Below are 9,074 nucleotides of genomic sequence, written 5' to 3' on the forward strand. Positions count from 1 at the left end.
GTAAATGAACGCCGGCAGGGTTTGAAAAAAAATTCCTTTAGTGCAGGATTACAAGTGCTTTGAGAAAGGCGTTAACTCGGAAAAGAAAAAAAAATATATTGTTAACAACAAAAGAAGTTAAATATTAGTATGAGTATTTCGCACACAATGAAACGAGATTATTTGCTACTTTCTTGATAAATATAGTTATAAACATAACAATTCTTTACACGCTTCGGTTTGCTACGAGATATGTGCAATATACTAACTGACATCTTTGTCACCTTATTAAAAAAACGGCCAAGTTCGAGTCGGATTCGCGCACCGCGGGTTCCGTACAAACAAAATTATTAAAAATATTTTTACGCCATGATGATGTGATGTAACATAAGACGTTGCTTCGTACTAAATTTCAAGATTCTGAGTTCACGGGAAGTACCCTGTAGGTTTTGATTCCCTTGTGAGTGTCAAAAATTTGCAGCATAAACGGCTGTATCTTTTGATTGCGTTGACTTAGGTGTTTGATTTTTTTCACAGCTTCAAGGAACAGTAGACCTGAGTATTTTACATGAATTTTAGCTTGATACCTCGAAATGTTCCAGAGAAAAAGGGTCTTGACAGACATACGGACAACATAGTGATCCGATATGAGTTTCGTTTTTTCCTTTTGAGGTACGGAACCCTAAAAAAGACAAACAATACAAAGGTCTCGCAAACTGTATTTAAAAAAGTACTTACCCTTGTGTACGAAGAGAAAAGACTTAAAATCGTTGTAAAAAGAATAAGTGGGGTGTACGTAAATGTGAACACAAAACAACATACAGAAGCCAAACTGACCAAGCGGAAGCCTAGCAGTCCGTGTTCAATCGCGTCGAAGACAGCACGTGTCTGCTTTGTTTGAAATCGTAAAAAAAACGGTCTGTGTTAACGAACTGTGCAGTGATTTATTATAAATATGTTTGCGTGATTTATATTAAAATACGTGTAATTACTACAGAATATAAATCAGGTACGAATCGTTTTCGAAAAAAATAATTAGCTTTGCGAATTTTATTCGAAATACCTGAGAACGTTGATCCCACTTATGTGTTCAAATGGCAAACAGATTAGAACCGTGTGCATATATGGGTTTTGTTTGAACAATTAAATATATATATATATATATATATATATATATATATATATATATATATATATATATTTTTTTTAAATATTCATCAATTAATAATTTTCCTTGGTTCCTGGTCCACTAAATTATTTTTTATAAAGTATATCACAACAAGACGACAAATAATAAAATTTACAAAAATATGAATTTTCTAGATTACAATAATGGAAATTATGATATCAGTTCATTTTAAATGTGTCTGTATATTCAAAATTTCCTCTATCCACTTTTAAACGGTAATATTTAACACGTATAAACGTAAACAAATAAACGGCAGTGGCGAGTAAATCAGTAAACACGGTTTATTAATAGTGTCTCTGGATCATATGTTGAGCTGTGAAGTGTGCACCGTGTCCTGGTAAAGACGCCTGTTCACTGCATTATCGATAAACGATTTGCATTCAAAACCGGTTTTCGAGATCTAAGCGTGAACAGCAATTACGTAAATAACATACCACCAAAGAGGTCCATTAATAAAATTGCATACAAATTTATATCCATTTAGTTTCTTAAAATTGATTTTAAATTACAGCCTCATAAATAAAATCGTGCTAAAAGCTTACGATAAGCTCTCTGAATCATCTGTATCAAATAAATTTGGAATGAATATAGGTATAATTAAGCACCGTCTTTCCTTCGTCGTAAAACATTGGACGATAAAAAGTCTAACAATTAGTAAGATTTCGTTGATTGGATTGATTTTATTGGTGCAATAAATTTGATAAAGTAATGTCAATCTTACGACTATATTGCGATACCACAGTATTGTGGCTTTAAAATGAAGACAACCGCAAGAGTATCATTGCAGTCTGCTTATCATATGATTGCATTGATCTATATCATATAATGTGCAATCTCACGATCTGTACCTAGGGTTAGACGCTGCAATCGTATTCTAACTTTAAGTTTCAAGTTTTTTTTTTACGAGATTGTTTTACTCTAAATAGGTACAGATGGATCGTATTTTTTTCTGACCCGATAAAGTTGTATTATACAAGCATTAAAATAGTTTTTACGATTCAACTTTTACTATTAAAAATTAGCAAAAAATATTTATTATACAATTGCCATTATATCTAAGTATACAATTTTATTAGAAAAAAATAATGACCTAAAAGGTTAGATGACAAAATAGTTAGTATTTATGTAAACTTAAAACATTGAAAAAATATCACATTTTTACAGGTTATCTCTGATATATTTATCTGACCAACAATGTCCAGTATAGTTTGTCATTGATGTGTAAAAAGATTTCTCTAGTAACATTGAGATGTTAGCTTAGTCCTGATAACGATCCGGCTTAGCTGACACTTATCGACGCTACTAATAGACGTATTATAACACTAGCTAACAACTGTGATTTAAAGTAGGTTTCACCGATCGTAGATAAATTTTATCCTGTACATAAGTTACTATTAGACTTTAACAGCGGAAAATAGCCATTAGGACCTTCACATTACACATATACACTTTCAACCTGTAACATATCCCACTGCTGGGCATAGGTCTCTTTCTCAATTAGTATTTGCTACATCTCAATTATAAGCAACTACAACTTTTAGATTCTCAATTGCAAATAGAAATATTTCATAAATATAGTTGAATTCAACGGTAAAAAAGAATAATATGAAAAACTATTATTCCTTGAATGTCATCCTCATATTGTGTTAAATAACGTTAAAACCACATCAAATATTCTACAGCAGATATTACACGCAAGATTAAACACATAGACAACTAAAACTTTGAAAAAAATTGTCTTGGCTTCCATTGTTCTCATGATATCTTATAATTCGTTTTAATATATCTAATTAACACAATATCTAATTCGTTTTTTCTAAATATCTCTATTTTACAAACGTCGCCAGGTACAATTTTATGAAGAAAAATATAACAGTAAAAACTCAATCCATTTTACACAACATAATAATTTAATCGAAATATTTGAGCTGTCATTTCGAGTGATTTATTGCAGTCGTAAATATAGAAACACTACACGCCCGCTGGGTCTGAAAATGTATATTAACAATAATGATTAAGATTAACTAGTCATAATATTATTGAAAAAATAGAACAAAAAAAATATAAGTATATGCATATAAAAATAATTTTACTAAACTTATGTTATAAAAAAAAATAAGTAATAATTTGTCAGGTGTCATATTTTACAAATTTCTGTTTCGTTTTTTTTTATTTAATTTTTTATTTATATGATGTTCGTACTTGTCTGCTTGGAATATTATATGTACAAAAAAGTATGAATGTCATGAACAGCCTCCTTAGTGGACGGACAGGAGCGGTCGCGGCCGTCAGCCGGACCTTGTTTTTTTACTTTTTACTCAGTTACCTGTTCCCGAACGAGTCCGCTCAACGGCTGGTTAAGTTAACAAGTGCTTTACAGGGGTGTGAAACATTTTTCACGAAAACTTTTTTTATACGTACATTTTTCGTACGATCAATCAGTATTACTAGTAGTCAGTAAGTAACAGTTTTAAAAAAGCTTTAATTTTAAAGTGTTCACCAAAAAGAAGCATTTAGAATAATGTAAATAAATTACTCAAAGATCTTTACTCCTTTATATTGAAAATAATATTTGGTCGTTTAACTCAATGTCATTTTGTATAAAAAAAATCATGAATTTAAAGAATAACGCATGCTAGAGAAATGGTTTAAATAAAATAAAATAAAAGCCGATCGATGATTACTACCGTTGGTATTAGTTTCGCAAAACCGCACGGGGTCATTCGCTTGCAGCGTCCCTTATCGCAGGAAACTCGACGCATCGCAGATGTGACATTCAAAACCGCAATATCAATTTTTATTCAGTGATTCGCATTGATGGAACTGATGAAGTGGACTTTTTTTGTAAAAATATTTGTATAAATTAATAAATGTCTTATAAATATCTCATAATATACACACATTATTGTCTGTTCCTGTATAACAGCCGACTGTTATAGCTAAATATTTTTTGGTAATATCACTACAAATATCATTCCCATCCTCAGGCGGGAATCGAACCCGCTACTTGCGGAGCAGAAATTAGGGCCACTACAAACTGCCAGTCAGTCAACTGGCTAATCGACAGGAGAAAAGAAAAAATATACTTATACGTTCACACATTACACACATTTTTTTTGCAAACTATTCGAAATCCGCAATTTCTCCAGACAGAAAGTAAAGGTAATATACTACCTATAGATGTATAATGTAGAGAATTTATAACACACTATTCGGATTGTACCTCAATAGAAAAATAAACATGAGGCAATACAATGTACATAGATCATGGAGACGAACTGATAAATACGTCACTTCCGGGCTCAAAATAACACCTGAACAAATACAGCTATAACTAGGGTTATGGTGTCTAGACGCAATTTATAATTGCGTAAGTATAGGTACTAAATTTATTATATAAATATATAAATCATGCAATTTTGAATTAAAAAATGCAATACGATGATTAATGAAGATTTTTTTATTCATCTAAAATATAAGATGAATGAAAAAAAACAACAATTATTATAAAATAGTTTGAATTTAGATGAGACAGTAAATGAAGAAAAGTCATAGCTTTGTTTTTCTTGTATTTTGATTTTTAAAATAACGCTGTCTGTAAAACGTGTTTATATTGTTTTGTTAAAAGCTTGTTGAATCTTAATGAACTTAATAATAAGTATTTGTGCTTTTTGCGTAAACGTTACATACAAACCGGTATCTTAATAAATATATCAATAATAAATCACTACAAAATTCTGTTTTTGTCACTATTTTGAAAATGTGTTTTTACACCGAGTCAGAATTATTAAAAAAAAAACTAGCAATATCCGTGCGAATAATTCGCACTAAATAAATAAAAAAATTACCGACCGTCAATCATGTTGACGTTGTTTCAAAGCCGTCATATATACCCATAATTTTAATAATTAATTAATCTACAGAAACAAAAGCAATAATAACTTTTTTATTTGTTGATGCCAGTAGAGCAAGCAATTATCTATAAAATGATATATAATTTACGTGGAGTATATACCTAAATAGTTGTGTAAATAAATAACAGTATAGTTATTAAGGATGCTAACTGGATCCACCTTTAACTTAACAGTCTTTCCTTTACAGAGGTGAGTGAGTCTTAAAAATCACACAAAGAAGAAACTGGAAGACTCAAATACATTATTAAGACGTATAACGGGAAATTTACCTTATTTGTCATTAATCGTAGTCAGCTCCCAACATTTTTTAACTGGTGCAATGGTTATTGGTGTCACGTACATATGTACCATGTGTATTAATTATCAGTAAGCTAGCCTTGTTGAAAATTTCAAATAAAAAAACGATTATTTGTATGGGAAGTTATTGTAAACTATTGTGTGTTTGAAACAGGGATTCCAAAATTTTCATACAATTTTTATCTGTTTTTATCTGGGCTATCTGGATCCAGATAGATCTGTCTGGGACCCTGGAGGGAAACTGAATTAAACTTAACTAAAATAATTTGTAAACGGCTCATTGACCGCAAAATCCTCCTTTTCGTTCAGAAGAAAATTTGGCCGTTACAGAAGTACAATTATCCGCTCCAAGTTTGAATCGAATGCGCACACACTGGTGTTAAGGCACCTACTACACCAGAAAGGAATTAGGCGTACATCTTAATAGTGTCTGACCATGATGGTTTAAACACGTATTACTATGGCCAGTATAACGATTGGATACCTAATAATAAAACTACAAAAGGTTACATTGAGACTCCAGTACGGGGATCGTTATTTGTAAATTTTGTAAGGTTTGTCGAAATTTGCGAATGCGCGTGCGAGTGCGAGTTGCACTTAAAATATCTTTCTTTAGTGCCAAGGCATAATTTATATTTTAGAAAGAATAAATTAATAACTTTATATTTAAAATATTTCTAAATAATTTCATTGCTTTAAATTATCGTGTAGTTAAGTATAAATGTAATTTTAAAGTCAGTGTAAAGTTTTTTTTGCACAGAATTTATTCAAATTTGCTGCTTTTTTTTTACAACATCCATAGAAATTATTTTAGATGTGTCATTTTTTCGAGTTGTTCTTTTGATTTTAAGTATCGACAACCCTGATAATTTGCTGGAAAAAAATATTATCAGTGTTTGCGCTAATTATAGGTTATCTGCACGAACTGTTACAGACTTACAGATAGTAAATTATTGATAAAATGATGAAGATAAGTGAATAGATGCAACGATTATAGTGTGCTTCTTATTTATAGTAATTTTATGCAAACTGAGTGTTTAGCGATGAACTGAACATTTTTTTTTGTTAGTAGTTGTAAGTTTGCAAACAGTTTGCGTAATAATTTTGCCCTAAACTTTGTTAACTATAATATTTATAAATGATAAACTTAAGGGTCGCTAATATTTAGTCTAACAAGCATAAATAATTATTAGACTCATCCTCATTTTAATTTTTTAAATTTTATTATAATTACTAGGGGACCCGGCAGACGTTGTCCTGCCCGGAAAACAGCTACCAAATTTGATAGCTTACATACCGATAGCAGCGCCACCTACCGAGTCCAATTGAGATAAAAACTACCATATCTTTCAAGTCAGACAAAATTACAGATGCTTTCAAAATTTGATAAAAATTGGTTCGGTAGTTTCAGAGCTACATACAAATAGCAGCGCCACCTACCGAGTCCAACTGAGATAAAAAACTACCGTATCTTCCAAGTCAGACAATATTACAGATGCTTTCAAATTTTGATAAAAATTGGTTCGGTAGTTTCGGAGTTAAATACTGATAGTAGCGCCACCTACCAGGTCCGATTGAGATGAAAACTACCCTATCTACCAAGTTGGACCAAACTACAAATGCTTAAAAAATTTGATAAAAATAGTTCAGTAGTTTCGGAGTTACATACATTAAAAAATTTCATTATTAACGCCCAGCTCCGTAATCCTTATTGGGCATGAGATCCTAAAATCCGCTCATCGATCATTTCTACATCACATATAGGAGATTCGTACCAAACTTGGAGTCGATAGTTTAAAAACGGGAATTTTCCATTGTTAACGCAACAATATAACAGGTAATGTGAAATAGCTAGTTAATACCATTTTTACTGTATGTTAATTAAATTAAAATGCGGTCTACGAATAAGATCAATTTAATCATTGATAACTTACGTAAAATGCGCCCTAATATATTATTTAACATGCTATTCAATAAAGTTCAAATTGACTCTACATTTTAGTTAGAAAACTTTAGAATTTTAGTTTGTATGGGACAAAGAAAAAGGCTGTTTTTAGGGTTTTCATGGAAATTATTCAAGTTTTTCTCGCCGTAAAAACCATCCTTGGACTTCAACGAACATTTAAAAAAAAATGGTAAAATTGGTCCAGGCGTTGTTGAGTTATACGCTTAAGAACACATTTTACGATTCATTTTTATATATAAAGAAGAAAGATTATTACAACAATAAAATAAAATAAATGTAGGTAAACTGTACATGTTCTTAAAACTATCCAAAGGAATGTAATTGATTTTATAAGCGTAGCCAACCATTTAATACAATAATCTACTGACACAGTGTTAAATTATTAAAAAAAATAAAAACAACTATTGAAGAACTAAAACCGCACGCACATACAATACAATATGTCTGAAAATACAAAATCGAAAAACGACAAAATAGTTTAAAAACCCTGACTCCGTATTTGTGTGACTGTTTTTTTTTTTCGTTAACACCTTTTGTTAGCATAATTCGACATCGGGAGCGAGAAAAAAAAAGTATTAGACATTACTTTTGACAGGGGTTATTTAATGAAGTTGTCGGGTTTTTTACGTGTAGACGTTCTCACGACTGCTCCTTTTGTTGCAGCACGTCGCAACGGGCCCAATCAATTATGTTAACTGTGATAATTTCGTTTTTTTTTTCTCCCCGAACGTCATCTGATTATTTGTATGGTCAACAAACATATTATACGCCAGTTACACGCTTGTTATTCAGTTTACCTTCCTGTTAATGTCGTGTTGAAAGTTGAGTTTAGTATACAAAAGTATTTTTTTAAAGTAAAGATTTGTTTTGAAATTATACTTTGATTGTTCAGTGTAATTTGAGGCGGTAAGACGTCGCCTTCAATCGCTAAACGCTACACCGGATGGAAACAATTACTCATTTTATTCACGTTTATAATCGGTACAGAATAATTGATAAGCCGTAGTTTATAAAAAAATATATTCCACTAAACTGTGATCGCTGGTTTTTTGTAGAGTAGGTTAATCTTAATAAACTTAAAAAGTGTCTTTGGCGAATAATTATTTGACTCTTCGCATATTTTATATTTAGATATGGCAAAAGAAAGTTTAGCATTTTTATCCTATGTTCTGGTCTAAACTAAAAGGACGCAGCTTAATTCTGCGTTATAGTTGCTACTCAAAGTCGAGCTTGCCGACAACCTGACACAAGTACCTTCAGAGAACACAAAAAAAGTTCACAATCACAGACAAAGTCCGCAGGCTTTGTAGTATGATCCAAATGTAATTTTGTATTCAGCAAATCTAACGAAAATTCGAAGATGCGTCGAATCAAATATTAGCACATTTTTTTTACGAATATTAGAATAAATGTACGTTATAGTTACAAAATTCTAGAAGAAACCACAGAGGAGGACGTCCACGCAGTCTAAATGTTTTCAGTAAAACGTTAGTTTGATTCTAAATAGTGATAGATCACCGAAATGTCAGATTGCGTCCCAGAAAATTTGTAAGATGAATGTTAGCCTGCGTCCACTAAGTCTGTAGTTTTCTAATATGGTTATCAAGATGCGGCCATATAGTAAAAACATTTCTAACAAAATTACGAAGATTGTGTCCACACAGATAGAAAGGCTGAAGCCAAAATGTTTTGATGTCAGCTTGCCGACCCGGAAACTTTCTGTTTCTGT

This window comes from Melitaea cinxia, chromosome 1 (genome assembly GCF_905220565.1).
Source record: "Melitaea cinxia chromosome 1, ilMelCinx1.1, whole genome shotgun sequence".
Taxonomy (NCBI): domain Eukaryota; kingdom Metazoa; phylum Arthropoda; class Insecta; order Lepidoptera; family Nymphalidae; genus Melitaea; species Melitaea cinxia.